We start from the raw sequence: 20,120 nt of genomic DNA, 5'->3' as shown, positions 1-20,120 counted from the left end.
AGATACGATAGATGGATAGGACAGATAAATGGATAGATAAGACGGATGGGAGGGTGGATCAATGGAGAGAGAGACAGAGCAATAGATGAGAGAGACGTAGATAGAGGAGACACATGGAAAGATAGATTAGATGCTAGATTGGATATAAAAGTGGATAAGTAAGTGGAATGGAAGAACGTATGGCGAAATATACAGAAAGACAGATGGAAGATGGAGAAATAAGTGAAAGGTAGGTAGATAGATCTGATGGGTAGGTGGATGGATGGACAGATGATCAATAGGATAGATCAGTGGATAGATATGAGGGATGGGAGGGTGGATCGATGGAGAGAGACAGAGAAATAGATGAGAGAGATGTAGATAGAGGAGATAGATAGATAGATAGATATGGATGGTAGATGGGATACCTAGATGGATAGATGAGTGGAATGGAAGAATGGGTGGATGAATAGATAAAAAGGCAGATGAGAATAGAGATAATAGGTAGGTAGGTAAAGGATGAGTGGATAGCTGATTGATAGACAGGAGAGATAAATGGATAGATATGAGGGATGGAAGGGTGGATGAATGGAGAGAGAGACAGAGAAATAGATGACAGAGAAATAGCTAGATAGAAAGACAGATACATGATGGGTAGATAGATGATATGGAGATGGATAAGTGAGGTCCTGCTTTGTTCTCAGTCATCGTACCTCCCACCTCTCTCCTGCGAATTCACATCCGGAAAGCCTAAGCTTCAAGGTAACGGTATCAGGAAGCAGGTCACTGAGGAGGTGATTCGTCTACGGCCGTGGAGGCCTCATGCCCCAGATCAGTCTCTTCTGCAAGAAGAGACCCCAGAGAGCTCCGTCTCTTTCCCACCATTGGGGGTCACAGCAAGCAGGGCTTGGTGGTGAACCAGAAGAGCACGCTCGTCAGACTGGACGCGTCCTCAATCCTGGATTTTGGACTTCCAGCCTCCAGAATTCTAAAAATAAATTTCGGTAGTCTGTAAGCCAGCCTGTCTGTGGCATTTAGTTATAGCAGCTGAATGGACAAGCGCCGAGATTCAACAGATGGAAGATAGACAAAGACGCACATAGGTAGATGGCTACATAGATAGATAGACACATAAATGGATGGATACATAGACACAGAGATAGATAGATAATAGATACGTAGACACATAAATAGATTGACACACAGATAGACACATAATAGACGTGTAAACGGATGCATAGATAGATGATAGATGAATTTGAACAGATAGATGGATGCATGAAAAGATGGATGGATGATTGGTTGGATAAATATAATAGAAAACTCATAGATGATAGATACAATAAACAGATGATTTTTAAAATTTATTTATTTATTTTAATTGGAGGCTAATTACTTTACAATATCGTGGTGGTTTTTGCCATACATTCACATGAATCCTCCATGGGTGTACATCTGTACCCCATCCTGAACCCCCCTTCCCAACCTCCCTCTCCATCCCATCCCTCAGGGTCATCCCAGTGCACCAGCCCTGAGCGCCCTGTCTCATGCATCGAACCTGGACTGGCGATCTGTTTCACATATGATAATATGTATGTTTCAATGCTGTTCCCTCAAGTCATCGCACCTTTGCCTTCTCCCAGAGTCCAAAAGTCTGTTCTTTACATCTCTGTCTCTTTTGCTGTCTTCCTTTCTAAATTCCATATATTTGCATTAATATACTGTATTGGTCTTTTTCTTTCTGACTTCACAGGCTCCAGTTCCATCCACCTCATTAGAACTGATTCAAATGCATTCTTTTTAATGGCTGAGTAATACTCCGTTGTGTATATGTACCACAGCTTTCTTATCCATTCGTCTGCTGATGGACATCTAGGTTGCTTCCATGTCCTGGCTGTTATCAACAGTGCTGTGATGAACATTGGGGTACATGTGTCTCTTTCAATTCTGGTTTCCTCGGTGTGTATGCCCAGCAGTGGGATTGCTGGGTCATACGGCAGTTCTATTTCCAGTTTTTAAAGGAATCTCCACACTGTTCTCCATAGTGGCTGTACTAGTTTGCATTCCCACCAACAGTGTAAGAGGGTTCCCTTTTCTCCACACCCTCCCCAGCATTTACTTAAACAGATGATTTTGATAGATACATTTGAACAGATGAATGGATGAAATGTCTGTATATTCTATGGGTTTGGAGCATTGCGCAATAACACTAGAGTATCAGAGTACTTTCATTGAAAATTCCCCTGTGGTCCACCTCTTGCTGCCTCTTCCCTCTGTAACCCCTGGCAAGCACGGATCTTTTTACTGTCTCCATAGTTCTGCCCTTCCCAGAATGTCATTGAGTTGGAATCAGTTCGTGGCTGATAATCAATTTTTAAAGTAATACCCCTAATTCCTTTCTTGGAAAGGAAACGGTCCTTTCTTTGATCAAAGCAGTGCCTGAAAGGCGGCCATATGTTGGATGTTCTATTGACATGACCTCATTTAATTACTCCAACATCCTCCTGAATGAGGTCATAACATCCGAGTTTTGCCGGGTAGCTCAGAGGTTCCAAGTTCAGGCAGGATGTGAGATGCAGGAGAGCCTTGAAATACAACCCTTTGTCATCCACTTCATCCTGGCTTAAGGAGACCCTGGAGTCTGCTGCTGACTTTCAGGGCCAATGACCTTACACTTGGGTTTCCTTGGTGGCTCAGTGGTAAAGAATCCACCTGCCAACTTAGGAGACGCGGGTCCCATCCCTGGGTCGGGAAGACCCCCTGGAGGAGGGCATGGCAACCCACTCCAGTATTCTTGCCTGGGAGAATCCCATGGGCAGAGGGACCCGGCGGGCTGTAGCCCATGGGGTTGCAAAGAGTCAGAGATGACTTAGTTACTAAAAAACAACAACAGTAATGATACCCACTCTATTTCTGTCCAACCACTGGGCTCTTAGATACATTAAAATGTGTGCAGAGCTGAGATATCCTGAGAGAAATGTCCTTCCATGAGGGATCTTTTTTCTTTTAATCTTGTTGATTTGGCTGCATTGGGTCTTCATTGCAACTCACAGGCTTGGTTGCCCCGAGGCATGTAGGATCTTAGTTCCCCGACCATGGATTGAACCGGCATCCCTTGCATTGAAAGGTGAAGTCTTAACCAACAGACCACCAGGGAAGTTCCCCTTACATGAGTGATCTTATTTAAGAGATAAGACTAAGGCTGCTTGTGTACACAGTTCATAGTTTCCTGTCTCCGCTCTTCTGCCTGACTGAATTTCCTATGTAGAAAACCAAAATAACTTTGGACAAATGCCTCGTGCAGACAGAGTTCCTAGTTGGAGAAATCAGAGGAAACAGGCATTAATTGAATAAGCTAAATGTTCAGCCCAGTCCTCTGCACACACAGGCGATGTCTTGCATTTTAATTGGGTCTGATAGCTCAGCTGGTAGAGAATCCGCCTGCAGTGCAGGAGACCTGGGTTCGAACCCTGGGTTGGGAAGATTCCCCTGGAGAAGGGAAAAGCTACCCACTCCAGTATTCTGGCCTGGAGAATCCCATGGACTATACAGGCCATGGGATCGCAAAGAGTAGGTCACTACTGAGCGACTTTCACTTTCACTTTTCAACATTGTTGTGAAGAATTCTTTCCTCTCCCTTAGACACTGTAGGTGGATTTTACCCTGTAGATTCACCATCAAATTGATGTTGTTGTTAAGTTACTAACTTGTGTCTGATTCTTTGCGACTCCATGGACTGCAGCCCACCAGGCTTCCCTGTCCATCACCATCTCCCAGAGTTTGCTCAAACTCATGTCCATCGAGTTAGTGATGCCATCCAACCATCTCATCCTCTGTTGTCCCCTTCTCCTTCCGCCTTCAATCTTCCCCAGCATCAGGGTCTTTTCAAATGAGGCAGCTCTTTGCATCAGGTGCCTAAAGGACTGGAGTTTCAGCTTTAGCATCATTCCTTCCAAAGAACACCCAGGACATATCTCCTTCAGAATGGGCTGGTTGGATCTCCTTGCAGTCCAAGAGACTCTTAAGAGTCTTCTCCAACACCACCGTTCAAAAACATCAATTCTTCGGCACTCAGCTTTCTTTATGGTCCAGCTCTCACATCCATATGTGACTACTGGAAAAACCATAGCCTTGACTAGACGGACCTTTGTTGGCAAAGTAACGTCTCTGCTTTTTAATATGGTTTGGACTCCTTGCTATGCAAGGAGCTCTCAAGAGTCCTCTCCAGCACTCCTTGGGCCATCAAATGAAACACAGCAACGTTATGGGTCTTGTCATATCCTGCCTAAATTAAACAGTAGAGTGATTCAGAAATCTGTGAGGGGATCTGCGGGGATGCGTTGGGTCTGTCCTGGATGTGTGAATTTTTATGGAAATCTCAGTTTCTCCTTTCTTCCAAAGCCCTTCCATTCAGTTTTCTGGGACCCCTTCTCATTAATTCATTCGTTCAGTTGCTAAGTCGTGCCTGACCCTTTGCGACCCCATGGACTGTAGCCCACCAGACTGCTCTGTCCATGGGATTTCCCAGGCAAGAATGGGCTGCCAGCGAACCGGAGTGGGTTGCCATTTCCTCCTCCAGGGGATTTTCCTGACCCAAGATTGAACTTTCATCTCCTGCAGGCTGGTTCTTTACCACTGAGCCACCTGGGAAGCCCATAATCAAGGGTTAGGAGAAAGAAATCCAGATAACAAATGTGTGTGCAGGATCTCCGAAAGGGACTTTAGATTGAAATAGCCACAGGCAACCAAGAAAGAGCATAGATGCGAAGTTGCTGAGTTGTGTCTGACTCTTTGCGACCCCATGGACTGTAGCCTGCCAGGCTCCTCTGTCCATGGGCTTCTCCAGGCAAGAGTACTGGAGTGGGTTGCCAGTCCCTTTTCCAGGGGACCTTTCTGGCCCAGGGATCTAACTCCTGTCTCCTGCATCGGCAGGTGCGTTCTTCACCACCAGCACCACTTGAGATGGACGACAGAGCTGAGACTGTTTTCACCCTGGGAGGGATCATGCTTCTACACGTAGAAACCAGATAGGTCTTCGTGTTGTCATCCTGGGAAGGGCGAAGCCAAGAGGAACAGGAGCCAGCCTCCTCACCTGTCTTGCAATCCCACGCTCTCGCTCTCAGATGTTTGCGGAAAATAAAGGCGTCAACGTGCATTCGTGATATCCATGTGTTTCCCAGCATGAACTGTGATTTTTTGCTATCAAAAGTCTGTTCGCGAGCTCTCAGATTCCACCACCGGCGCGCCGCCAAATGCTGAGTTATGCAAACGGGGCGGCTCCTCTGCAAAGAGTGGAAATAAGTCTTGACTTGTTTGAAAACCTTTCTGATTAGATTGATTCGATTACGCTTTGTGCCTTGGAGCTATTTTGAAAGCTCAGTTAGCTCAACGTGAAAGAAATAGAGCGAGTGTTCCATATTCATTACTAATGGATTCATGGCCCACCCAGGAATGGGGGGGGTGGGGTCGGGTTGGGGGTTAGTATCTAACCTTTGACATTTGAATCCAATCAACACGGTCTTGCTACATCATCCATAAAGACTGATATCTAGAATATTTTTAAACATATAAAAAAGAGAAATTTACTTCTGTCAGGGTTTTTGTGTGTGTGTGTGTGTGTTTGTTTGTTTGTTTGTTTGTTTTTGAGCTTGTCTGCATTTAAGTCCTGTAAAGACAGAAGTAACCAGAAAGATTATTTATAAATAATGTAAGTATGATGTTAAATCCTAGGATAATCTCCTTCACTTGAACAAAAATGATGCCTTGTCTCCAAGGCTTAGGAAGTGTCTTGTCGGACACTGTAGACAGACTGATGCATAGAGAGATGTGATGGATTGATGGATGGATGGATGGATGGATAGATAGATATGATGGATGAATGGATTACTAGATAGATGGGTAGATAGATTTTCAGGTAAATAGATCATAGGTAAATATGATAGATAGATGGATGGATGGCTGGGTAGATAGATATTCAGGGTTGATGATAGACAGACAGATAGATATGATGAATGGATGACCAGATAGATAGATGGATAGATAGATATTCAGGATTAATGATGGCTAGATAGATATGATGGATGGATGGATGGATGGCTAGATAGGTAGATGGATAGATAGATATGATTGATGAATGGATAGATAGATATTCAGGACTGATGATAGATAGACAGATAGATATGATGGATGGATGGGTGGATGGATGGCTAGATAGATGATGGATGGATTACTAGATAGATGGGTAGATAGATTTTCAGGATTGGATGGATAGATACATATGATAGAGAGATGGTAGATGGATGGCTGGCTAGATAGATATTCAGGACTGATGATAGATAGATATGATGGACGGATGGGTGGATGGATGGCTAGATAGATATGATGGATGGATGACTAGGTAGACAGATATTCTGACTTGATGATAGAGGGATATGATGGATGAGTGGATTGATGGCTAGATAGATAGATAGTCAGGATTGATGGATACATAGGTAGATAAATAGATATGATGAATGGATGACTAGATAGATGGATAGATAGATATTCAGGATTAATGATGGATAGATTGATATGATGGATGGATGGATGACTAGAAAGATATGATGGATAAATAGATAGATATGATGGATGGATGGCTAGATAGATAGAATTGATATAGATAGATCAATATGATGGATGAATGGATAGATATGATGTATGGATGGCTACATAGATAGGATTGATTTGGATAGATCGATCAATCAAGGCTACCACAAGTCTTTATCGTTACCAGTGGTTATCTGAAGAGTTTCATGGGGATTAGGGACACTCACGTGTCCTTCCCATCCCTTTCCATGCCATCTGGCTATTCACTTTTTCCCAACAGTTCACCCCTGTGTCTCACTGCTTCTGACCTCTGGGGAGGCTTTGCAACATCAGAGCATGATGCAATATTCCTGCCACGGTGGTTAAGATAACAGACATGTCTGTTTGCAGAGATGCTTAGCGGCTTATTCCTCTCAAACCAAGTTCTGAGGCTGTCATCCTCGGGAGGTGCTAAGTGTCTGGCGCGAAGATGCCCTCAGTAAATCAGTCGTGGAAGAACACACTTTGTCTTTAAGAAAGAAAGAAAGTGAAGTTGCTCAGTCGTGTCCAACTCTGAAACCCCTTGAACTGTAGCCTACCAGGCTCCTCCATCTATGGAATTTTCCAGGCAAGAGTACTGGAGTGGGTTGCCATTTCTTTCTGCAGGGGATCTTCCTGACCCAGGATTGAACCTGGGTCTCCTGCATTGCAGGCAGTCCCTTTACAGTCTTTAAAGCTTTCTTCAAAGAGAATAGGGTGGGGTGGGGGGACTTACCTGGGGGCCCAGTGGTTAAGACTTCGCCTTCCAATGAAGAGCGTGAGTGTTCGATCCCTGATCGGGGAGGAACTAAGATCCCACATGCCTCCTGGCCAAAAAAGAAAGAAAGAAAAATCTATCTTGTCTCCACCTCTTCTGCCACACATATAATCTGTTGGTTTCTTGACAGTAGCCCTTCTGACAGGTGGGAAGCTGTCTCCACTTCCACACATATAATCTGTTGGTTTCTTGACAGTAGCCCTTCTGACAGGTGGGAAGCGTTACCTCATTGCGGTTTTGATTTCCATTTCCCTGGTCATGAGCTATGTTGACGACCTTTTCAGGTACCCGTCGGTCATCACCTGAGTGTCTTCTTTTTGTCCGTGGAGGTCTCATCAAAGAGGGAGATGGAAAGACTCATCCGTCTGCTAGGTGATCACCCACCCTGGGGTGATCAAAGGTATTTGCCCTTCCTAAAATTCTCACAGGAGGCCTTACTTTATATATTACTTTTTAAATTGTTAATTGGAGGATAATTGCTTTATGATGATGTGCTAGTGTCTGCTGTACAGCAGCGTGAATCAGCCATGTGTCTATATAGATCCCCTCCCTCTTGAGCCTCCGTCCCACCGCCCACATCCACCGCTCTGGGTCATCACAGAGCCCAGAGCGGAGCTCCCTGTCTACACAGCAGCTCCCACTCGCTGTCTGTTTTACACACCGTCGTGTACAGAGCTCAGGGCTTCTCTCTCAATTCATCCTGCCCTCTTCTTCCCCTGCTGGGTCCACAGATTCATTCCCTATGCGTGCGTCTCGGCAATTAGGTTCGTCTGTACCATTTCGTAGATTTCATATATATGCCTTGACATACGTGGTTTGTTTTTCTCTTCATCGCTTGCTTGACTCCGTTATAACAGGCCCGTCTGCCTCGGACTTGGTTTTCAGTCTGAGAGTTGAGTGCTGGCTAGCCATGTGGGAAACCTTGAGAAACCTCTCAGTGGACGCGCTTTACAGGAACTGCTGGCTGTGCGGCATTGCTATTCTAGCCACCCAGAAGGCGGGCTGTCCACAGACGGGACGTTTGCAGAAACAAGCTTCCTGCTCAGAACATCCAAGCATATGTTTTGTGTGCATGATGATTCTGTTTACCTTAGGTTTGTTAAAAAGATGGTTTGACCCAAGGATCCAGTGGTAGATCGTTACACGTCATTATTCAACAGTCTTTCCAAACGCAGCTGTTTTGTCAATTACGAGCGTGGTAAGTCGCTTCAGTCCTGTCTGACTCTTTGCGACCCCGTGGACTGTAGCCCCGCCAGGCTCCTCTGTCCATGGGGATTCTCCAGGCAAGAAGACTGGAGTGGGTTGCCATTTCCTCCTGCAGGGCATCTTTCCGACCCAGGGGTCAAACGTCGTCTCTTATGTCTCCTGCATTGACAGGTGGGTTTTCTACCACTGGTAACACCTGGGAAACACAAATCAACGCAAAACCATAAACAGGCATCACCTGTGGAAATGCACAGCCGCAGCCAACGATCTTTTCCTTTTCATGCTTAAGGAAGTGTCTGCTACCTGTTCATAAAACACTGGGCTTCTAGCTCCTCGAAGAGATTTTTATAGCTTTGAGAGAACCTGAAGGGCAGTCTTGAGTTACAGAGCTCTGGATCAAACCCAAAGTCTTAGGAAGGTGAATCTTTGATGAGACTCGCAGACCCCAGGTTATAACACACGGTTCATTTAATTGGTTGAGATTTATCTGTGTGTTTACAACGCACCCAGGGAAAGCAGAAATGTGTCGGTCACTCAGTCGTGTCCGACTCTTTGCAACCCCGTGGACTGTAGCCCACCAGGCTCTTCTGTCCATGGGATTTTCCAGGTGAGGATACTGGGATGGATTGCTGTTTCCTCCTCCAGGGGATCTTCCTAACCCAGGGATCAAAACCCAGGTCTCCTGCATTGCAGGCAGGTTCTTTACCATCTGAGCCGCCAGGTTCATAGGATTGTAATAAAGAGCAGTATTATAAATGTTTACCCATGGGAGATTTGATAAATCTGTGACAATAAATATATTTGATAGACTATTATACGGCAGTTAAAAATGATCAGGCAGGTATTTATGTGATAAATTGAAAAAAAAACTATGAAATATCATCGAGTCGAAAAAAGAAGTTACAAAGAGTCCCTGTTGTGGAATGCAGTTTGTGTTCATAAATAAATAAGTAAAATATTTATTTTTAATATATTAAAAGATCTGTTTTAGATCTGCCAGGTCTTAGTTGCGACACAGGGGATCTTTAGTTGCTGTGTTATGACCAACCTAGACAGCATATTGAAAAGCAGAGACATTACTTTGCCAACAAAGGTCCGTCTAGTCAAGGCTATGGTTTTTCCAGTGGTCGTGTATGGATGTGAGAGTTGGACTGTGAAGAAAGCTGAGTGCCAAAGAATTGATGCTTTTGAACTGTGGTGTTGGAGAAGACTCTTGAGAGTCCCTTGGACTGCAAGGAGATCCAGCCAGTCCATTCTGAAGGAGATCAGCCCTAGGATTTCTTTGGAGGGAATGATGCCGAAGCTGAAACTTTGACTATCTCATGCGAAGAGTTGACTCATTGGAAAAGACTCTGATGCTGGGAGGGATTGGGGGCAGGAGGAGAAGGGGACGACAGAGGATGCGATGGCTGGATGGCATCACTGACTCGATGGACGTGAGTCTGAGTGAACTCCGGGAGCTGGTGATGGACAGGGAGGCCTGGCGTGCTGCGATTCATGGGGTCGCAAAGAATTGGACACGACTGAGCAACTTCACTTTCACTTTAAGAACACATGGGTAGTCCAATAATGCTTGCAAAAACAGGCGTGAATCTGTTGTGAGACCTCTTTAAATGTGACGAAATGATTGCCTGTGTTTTCGTGTGTTTGATACGTCAGGTGTCCAACGCTGCAGGTGGATTCTTTACTGTCTGGGCCAGCAGGGAAGCCCTCGCAATTACTGGAGGAGGAAGACACTGCCCCTGTACCCTTCTAGGGTCTTCAGGCAATCTAAATTAAATTAACATGAGACAGACGAACAGGAGAAAATCAGACGTTTAAGTACATGTATACAGAGAGCAAAGAACTTCGCTGGTGGCTCAGCGGTAAACAGTCCGCCTGCCAATGCAGGAGACGTGGGTTCGATCCCCGGCTCGGGAAGCTCCCCTGGAGGAGGGCATGGCAACCCGCTCCAGCATTCTTGCCTGAGAAATCGCACGGACAGAGGAGCCTGGTTGGTTACAATCCAGGGGGTCACAAAGAGTCGGCATATGACTGAGCAACTCAGCCTGTCTGTTGGGGATCTTCAGACATGCTGTCACCCAGAGGCAAGACAGGAAAAAAAAAATTTTTTTAAAGATGGTGGTGACTTGCTGGGTTGAGTTACTTCCTACTCACACCCAAGACTCCAACTTTCATTTTGGAGAATCTCACCAAAGACAAGCATTTTCGTAGCAAGGATCATTTTTAATGCAAACCATCTGCTCAGCTAGAAAAGCAAACAGAGGAAAAGAAAAAAAAAAAAAAAAGAGCATGGCCTCAGTTTGCTGCAAAAGAGACGAGTCTTTGCTTTTTCACCAAGAGGCGGTGCACTAATTAATTTTTTAAACGCTGACCTCGTTTGAATTATTTCAGGCCTCTCGATGAAAACCATATGTCGGGAGGGTGTGTGTCTTTAATTCTATAGGCTGGAAACTCTGTGTGTTTTTGGAAGGTTTCTATCCGTTCATACCTTGTGGTGAACAGGAGAGTCGGGTTACTTTCAGAACAAAGACTCCCAGTGTGAACTCAAGGGGCAGGCGTGGGTTTTTAAGGAGTAAAACTGAGGCCACAGAGTAGGAGCACTGGGCGAATTACAGAGAAACGTTGCTCAGCGTGTAAACCTGTTTAGAGCTGGCCAACCTATGCACATTATGTGTACGATCCACTCACAGATCAGACCTGGAAAGTGGGGGAAGGGAAAACGTGAATGAACTCCTGGGAGAGTGAAATGGAAAACTGACCCTGATGAAACAGGAGCCACAGTGGAGCTTGGGAGTGCATGTGTGCGTGTCTGTAATTGATGGTTAAAAGTTTGCTGGTTCTTAAAGAGAATGCCGATTCAAAACCTAATAGGTTTGAATAAAGAGACTGAGGCTTTTGAACCATGGTGTTGGAGACGACTCTTGAGAGTCCCTTGGACTGCAAGGAGATCAAACCAGTCAATTAAAAAAAAAAAAAAATCAACCCTGGAGATTCATTGGAGGGACTATGAATCGCATCGTCTAGATTCATTGGAGGGATTACCAGTGGTAAAGCTGAAGCTCCAGTCCTTTGGCCACCTGATGCGAAGAGCTGACTTATCTGAAAATACCCCGATGCTGCAAAAGATTGAGGGCAGGAGGAGAAGGGGACGACAGAGGATGAGATGGTTGGATGGCATCACCGACTCGATGCACATGAGTTTGAGCAAGCTCTGGGAGATGGTGATGGACAGGGAAGCCTGGTGTGCTGCAGTCCATGGGATCGCAGAGTCAGACACGACTGAGGAGTGAACAGCGACAAGAGGTATATGACTCACTGGCTTATCCTTATGCCTGTCAGTCAAATGCTTTTCTGAAAATCCCCGCACCCCAAAAGAAAAGAAAAGAAAGTAGAGATATTTCAGAATAAGGAGGAAGAATAAAAATAGAGCCTTGGGGGTGGGGGGTGGGTCCATGCCCCCCTGGAACCCTAAGTGTCAATCATGTTTCCATGGTAACAATAGTTTCCTTATAAGGAATTAAATGAGAAGGACATCATGGACCACTGTGCCCGTATAACTGACTTTTTAAGATTTCAATATCTTCTTTCTGCAACTTTGGTAGTGTTTTTTTTTTTTCTTAACGGCATATATAGGACCCGTGAGCTAGATGTATCAAGGTCCATGAAAAGGAACCCGTAGGGAAAAATGGTCTTAATGACATGACATAAATTATGATGTTATGTCTTCCACACCATAATGAATGCTTAAATGCTGCAACAAATGTACTGAGTTCTGATGACTTAGAAATCCGTCTACTTCTTGTCAGGGCACGATAAAGCCCAGATATGAGGCCAGGCAAAAGATGACTGCTCAAAATTTTTGAATAAGGAACTCCAACACATAATGATGTAATGTTTGGTTTTCTCACAAGTCTTTTTTTTTTTTTTTTTGATAAATGAGGAAAAGTATGGACAAAGATATTCATAAATTTATTAGTGCCAACATCAAAGTTGAAAATATTCAGAGTTCTAAATTTTCACTTACGTTATATCCCAGGGGTGAACACTGCTGCTTCAAAAGTGAATTAAGAAGATATAAATCACTTAAGAAAATAAAAGTGAGATGAGATTTGGGGAAAGTGCCGTATTCAGCAAAGATTGCAAAATGTTCTTATTCTAAATGCTCTCATAATTTAATTGCTAAAACCCTCAAGGGTGATTTCAAATAGACAGTGATATAAAATATCTATATAAGCAATAGGATGCATAAATATGTATGCATATATAACCGATATAATGTGTGACATCTTATATATATATTTATATATATGTGTATATCTATCTGCTCAGTCTCTCAGTCGTGTCTGACTCTTTGCGACCCCAGGACTGTAGCCCACCAGGCTCCTCTGTCCATGGGATTCTCCAGGCAAGAATATTGGAGTGGGTTGCCATTTCCTTCTCCTGCAGATCTTCCCCACCAAGGATCGAACTCGAGTCTCTTATGACTCCTGCCTTGGCAGCAGGCTTTTTACCACTGGAGGCAACTGGAAAGTCCCATATGCCCACATACGATGCTGGGAAATGTTGAAGGTAGGAGGAGAAGGGGATGGCATTTTGTCTTTTTGACAAAATGATGACAGACTGAATAATGAGAGGTTAATGTGAGGAGGCAATGTGAGGCCACCGTACTCCTGTATTTTTTGCCTGGGAAATTCCACAGACAGAGGAGCCTGGCGGGTCTACAGTCCATGGGGTTGCAAAGAGTCAGACAGGCCTGACCGCACAGGCCATTTGTGCATTCATCATGTGGCAATGATTGTGCTCACCCTCCTACGGTAAATCCTCCTATTAACACAGAAAATATAGACATACACAAAAGTATATACATACTGCTGATACAAAAGATATAACACATATTTATATAATGTGTGTTGCATAATATAGATTTGCATAATATATCTCCTAATTACATATTACTGCTGTGAAACTTCTATCAGTCAGCTTAGTCACTCAGTCGTGTCTGACTCTTTGCGACCTCACGGACTGCATCACGTCAGGCCTCCCTGTCCATCACCAACTCCCAGAGCTTAGTCAAACTCCTGTCTGTTGAGTAAGTGATGCCATCCAACCATCTCATCCTCTGTCGTCCCCTTCTCCTCCTGCCCTCAATCTTTCCCAGCATCAGGGTCTTTTCCAATGAGTCAGCTCTTTGCATCAGGTGGCCAAAGTATTGGAATTTCAGCATCAGTCCTTCCAGTGAACATTCAGGACTGATCTCCTTTAGGATGGACTGGTTGGATCTCCTTGCAGTCCAAGGGACTCTCAAGAGTCTTCTCCAACACCACAGTTCAAAAGCATCAATTCTTCGGCACTCAGCTTTCTTTATGGTCCAACTCTCACATCCATACATGACCACTGGAAAAACCATAGCCTTGACTAGATGGACGTTTGTTGGCAAAGCAACGTCTCTGCTTTTTAATTTGCTGTCTGGGGCTGCTGTCCACGGGGGTTGTGGAGAGTCGGACATGACTGAGCAGAGCACTCACACAGCCCCAGCTCACTTATAATGCAGGCCCTGGGTTAACCCTTAGAAGCTCCAGCTGGCGTGAGCCACAGAGGCCTGGGAGGCTGGTGTCATGGTTACGAATCCCATTTTGCAAATGAAGAGACTGAGGTTTTGTAGAGAAGGCAAGCATCTGGAGAGGCCACCCTCAGGCTGGGAATCGGTCCCAGCGTCACCACCCGAGTTTATTCTTTGAGCCCCGCTGTGACTCTTCTCAAGCAATGGTTTCCCTTTTATTATGCACATGAAGGAAGAAAGATGTTTGGGCCTGCCTTGGAAATTCACCTTGGGTTTGGTTTCCTGAACAGGGAATAAGACACCCAGTAAGGGGCACCCTGCCCCTTAAAAGATGTTGAAGGCAGGAGGAGAAGGGGATGACAGAGGATGAGATGGTTGGATGGCATCACCGACTCGATGGACATGAGTTTGAGTGAGCTCCGGGAGATGGTGATGGACAGGCAGGCCTTGCGTGCTGCGATTCATGCGGTCAGACAGAGTCAGACTCGACTGAGTGACTGAACTACAACGAGGGGGACCTGGCCTCTCGGAGGGCAGAAAAACTTGCTGGGGAGGATTTCTGTATGTAAACAAGCTTCAGTCAAGCGGCCCCAAAGCAGTGTTCCTAACTGTAGTAGGTTAGTGCCAAATGGCCCAAACGGAGCTCCAGGGGAGGCTCAGAGCCTCGGGGCTGCTTTCCTGCAGCTGCCTGACCTCCCGGGATCTCAGAGGCGGCCCCCTGGGAGTGGGGTGCGGAAGGGAAACAGGCTTAATCCCCCAGGAAAGCCTGCAGGACAGGGGCGCAGGCCTGCCGTTTGTCTGTGGGGGGGAGGGAGATGTGAGAGACTGTTTGTAGGCAGAGCATGCTTTAAGTAGAGATGGATGAAAGAAAGCCGGATGAAAGAAAGCCGGATGAAAGAAAGTCAGCCAGCATGGACACATGTCTATGCATACACAGACACACACAATAATACACACACACACACACACACACACATGCATACACATATACACATGCATAGACATGCGTTAAATATATACACACTATATATACACGTGCATTATATTTATATATGCACACATTATATCTATATACACATATACACATACACACACTATATATATATACACACATGCACAGACACACACATATACACACACACAAATACACACATATACACACACAAACACACGTATACACAAACACACATGTATATACACAGAAACACATACACACACGTTACATATATACAAACACATATGCATATACACGCATTAAATATATACACATGCATATTATATATGCACACATTATATCTATACACACATACACACATGCACACACATGTACAAACACACAGTACATCTATACACATATGCAGTCCATGAGGTCACAAAGAGTTGGACACGACTGAATGGCAAATTTGGGAAACTCAGCAGTGGCCACAGGACTGGAAAAGGTCAGTTTTCATTCCAATCCCAAAGAAAGGCAATGCCAAAGAATGCTCAAACTACCGCACAATTGCACTCATCTCACACGCTAGTAAAGTAAAGCTCAAAATTCTCCAAGCCAGGCTTCAGCAGTACATGAACCGTGAACTTCCAGATGTTCAAGCTGGTTTTAGAAAAGGCAGACGAACCAGAGATCAAATTGCCAACATCCGCTGGATCATGGAAAAAGCAAGAGAGTTCCAGAAAAACATATATTTTTGCTTTATTGATTATGCCAAATCCTTTGACTGTGTGGATCACAATAAACTGTGGAAAATTCTGAAAGAGATGGGAATACCAGACCACCTGACTGGCCTCTTGAGAAACCTATATTAGGTCAGGAAGCAACAGTTAGAACTGGACATGGAACAACAGACTGGTTCCAAATAGGAAAAGGAGTACGTCAAGGCTGTATATTGTCACCCTGCTTATTTAACTTATATGCAGAGTACATCATGAGAAACTCTGAGCTGGAAGAAGCACAAGCTGGAATCAATATTGCTGGGAGAAATATCAATCACCTCAGATATGCAGATGACACCACCCTTATGGCAGAAAGTGAAGAAGAACTAAAGAGCCTCTTGATGAAAGTGAAAGAGGAGAGTGAAAACTTTGGCTTAAAGCTCAACATTCAGAAACTAAGATCATCGTATCCAGTCCCATCACTTCATGGGAAATAGATGGGGAAACAATGGAAACAGTGTCAGACTTTGTTTTTCTGGGCTCCAAAATCACTGCAGATGGTGACTGCAGCCATGAAATTAAAAGACGGTTACTCCTTGGAAGGAAAGTTATGACCAACCTAGATAGCATATTCAAAAGCAGAGACATTACTTTGCCAACAAAGGTCCGTCTAGTCAAGGGCATGGTTTTTCCAGTAGTCATGTGTGGATGTGAGAGTTGGACTGTGAAGAAAGCTGAGTGCCGAAGAATTGATGCTTTTGAACTGTGGTGTTGGAGAAGACTCTTGAGAGTCCCTTGGACTGCAAGGAGATCCAACCAGTCCATCCTAAAGGGGATAAGTCCTGGGTGTTCATTGGAAGGAGTGATGTTGAAGCTGAAAGTCCAATACTTTTCATTGGAAAAGACCCTGATGCTGAGAAAGATTGAGGGCGGGAGGAGAAGGGGACAACAGAGGATGAGATGGTTGGATGACATCACCGACTCGATGGATATGGTTTGGGTGGACTCCAGGAGTTGGTGATGGACAGGGAGGCCTGGCGTGCTGAGGTACATGGGGTCACAAAGAGTCAGACGTGACTGAGCGACTGAACTGAACTGAATACAAACATTAAATATATACACATGCATTATATACATATATACACAGACATTATATAAACATACACACATATACATTCACTATATATATATACACACGCACACACATCTGTATACTCACAGTATATATATACACATATATACACACATTTATATATACACACAGATATATTTATACACACATTTTATATATGCTGCTGTTGTTCAGTCACTCAGTCATGTCTCACCCTGCAACCCCATGGACTGCAGCACGCCAGGGGGGTGTCCATCACCGACTACCGGAGCTTACTCAAAGTCATGTCTGTTAAGTCAGTGACGCCATCCAACCATCTCATCCTCTGTCGTCCCCTTCTCCTCCCACCTTCCATCTTTCCCAGCATCGGGGTCTTCTCCACATGAGTCTGTTCTTCACATCCGGTGGCCAAAGTTCTGGAGCTTGAGCTTCAGCTTCAGCATCCGTCTTTCCTGTGAATATTGAGGGTTGATTAATGAAACGGAAGGAGACTCGGAGACGTAGAGGACAGACCGGTGCTTGTCGACGGAGGGGGCAGAGAGGGATGGACTGAGAGCTTGGAGTTTGCAGATGCAAACTGTTGTCTACAGGATGGGTAAGCACCGTGTCTACTGGAGAGCACAGGGAGCTAGATTCAATATCCTGGGATGAAGCACAATGGAAAGGAGCTTGAGAAAGAATGTACGTATGTGTGGAACCAAATCACTGTTCTGTAAAGCAGGAATTAACACAACATTGTAAACTAACTGTTCATCAATGAAATAAAGCACAGCCAAGAAGTAGGGCTTCCCTGACAGCTCAGCTGGTAAAGAACCCGCCTGCAATGCAGGAGACCCCGGTTTTGATTCCTGGGTCAGGAAGATCTCGGAGAAGGGATTAGGCTACCGACTCCAGTATTCTTGGGCTTCCCTTGTGGCTCAGCCAGTAAAGAACCCGCCTGCAATGCAGGAGACCCTGGTTTTGATTCCTGGGTCAGGAAGATCTCCTGGAGAAGGGATTAGGCTACCCACTCCAGTATTCTTGGGCTTCCTTTGTGGCTCAGCTGGTAAAGAATCCGCCTGCAATGCAGGAGACCCCGGTTTTGATTCCTGGGTCAGGAAGATCTCCTGGAGAAGGGATTAGACTACCCACTCCAGTATTCTTGGGCTTCCCTGGTGGCTCAGCCAGTAAAGAACCTGCCTGCAATGCGGGAGACCTGGCTTTGATCCCTGGGTCGGGAAGATCCCCTGGAGAAAGGAAAGGCTACAAGAACTTCCAGGCAGAAACAAGTTTCAATGTAAAAAGAGGGGAAAAAGGAGTAACCTGGAATGCTATCTGTGTATTGCACAAAGTGGGTCTTGCTCAGAGAAGGAAGAAATCCCACCTGGAAAGTCTGATTGAAGGATAAGAGGCTATGTTGTAAATAATCAGTAATGACTGACTCGTTAAGTGCTAGGAATTTCATGTTGCTTACGAGTCCCTAGTCCCAGAACCAAGCCTTCTGCCAATAAATAAATAAATAAGGCAGAATTATGACTCAGTTGCTGGTTTGGCCTAAGTGTGTACTGATCTCTATTGCTAACGAATAAAAGGAAGGAGAAGGATGCTAATACATTCCATATTTTAGCAATCGGTGGTTTGTTTGTTTTTATACTCTTCTGACTGTATCTTGACCTCAGTTACCCTGCAGCCTGACCTCATTCTTTCCTTGAAACATGACAGTATGAAAAAAAAAATGAAATAAGACAGTTTGCATTATCCTCATTCACTTATAATTGCTCCATTTCAAAGTGATTATCGAGAGAAAACATGAAAATATAACTGTGGTTGTTTCCTGCCAAGGATTTTGTCATTGGCAGGCGTAGGAAATGATTAGAGCTATGTCTTCATATCTGATGTTCTTTTCTCTTTTAGTTCATCCATTAATGTTTTCACAACTGATTTTCCTTTCTCTTTGAATCTGTCTATTCTTTTTGAATAGATCCTATCCGTCTTAGGGAATAATTTTTCATGGAGTTACAACTGGGATTTGTTCCTAACCACGGTGCCGTTTTATATAGAATGTCGACGAAAGACTACTCCAAGGCTCTTGGAGAAATTACACTTTTAACAAATATTGTATGTTGCTGTTGTTTAATCACTAAGATGTGTCCGACTCTTTGCGACCCCAAGGACAGTAGAGTATTGTCAAAGATGTCTATCTCTTTAGGTTCTGAGATTTTTCCATCTTGCAAATATTTAATTTCCAAGTGTGTGTGTGTCTGGCCCACGGATTGCTAGTCGCTCAGTCATGTCCAACTCTTCACAACCCCATGACCTGTAGCCCACCAGGCTCCTCTGTCCATGGCATTCTCCAGGCCAGAATACTGCAGTGGGTAGCCATTGCCTTCTCCAGGCGATCTCTCCGACCCAGTGATCGAACCCAGGATCGAACCGCATTGCAGGCGGATTCTTTACCATCTGAGCCACCAGGGAAAGGAGAAAGTGGGGTGTATTGAAAGAGTATCACTGACATACATACACACCACCTCGTGTAAAACAGATGGCTAGTGGGAAGCCGCTGTATAGCACAGCGAGTTCAGCTCGGGGCTCTGTGATGACCAGGGTGGTGGATGGGGGTGGGAGGGCGGCTCAAGAGGGAGGGGATCTCTATGTACTTACAGTTGATTCATTTTGCTGTACAGCAGAGACCAACACAACACTGCAAACCAATCATCCTCCAATTAAAAAGTAAAAGTAAAAAACTATTTATAAAAAACAGGGCACACGATTGAAATGGCATGAATGCTTTCTGGCTTGAGATGCCACAGGATTAGAGCGTTGACCTCTGTTTTTAAAACAGGTGCTTCTCCTGAGAAGCGTGGGCTTGACCTCAGCTGTCAGCGTGATCCCCCGCAGGCACGGTAATGCGTGATTTGTGACCTCGGTCTCTCTGAATTTATCTTCCTTTGTTTTATTTCACCACATTCCTCGGATGACACACCGTCTCTTCTGAGATATGTTAATGCCTGCTTTCAAGTTTCGTTCTCTTCTGTGAGTCACTTTATCTCCTCAAGTCAAAGATGTCTATCTCTTTTGGTTCTGAGATTTTTCCATATTCCAAATACTTTATTTCCAACTGCATGTGTGTCTGGCCCAAGGAGTGCTAGTTGCTCAGTCGTGTCCAACTCTTCATGACCCCATGGACGTAGCCCACCAGGCTCCTCTGTCCATGGGATTCTCCAGGCAAAGACACTGGAGTGGGTTGC

This window comes from Bos indicus, chromosome X (assembly GCF_029378745.1).
Source record: "Bos indicus isolate NIAB-ARS_2022 breed Sahiwal x Tharparkar chromosome X, NIAB-ARS_B.indTharparkar_mat_pri_1.0, whole genome shotgun sequence".
Lineage (NCBI taxonomy): Eukaryota > Metazoa > Chordata > Mammalia > Artiodactyla > Bovidae > Bos > Bos indicus.
The sequence above is the reverse complement of the archived record's forward strand: the minus strand, read 5'-3'. Positions refer to the sequence as shown.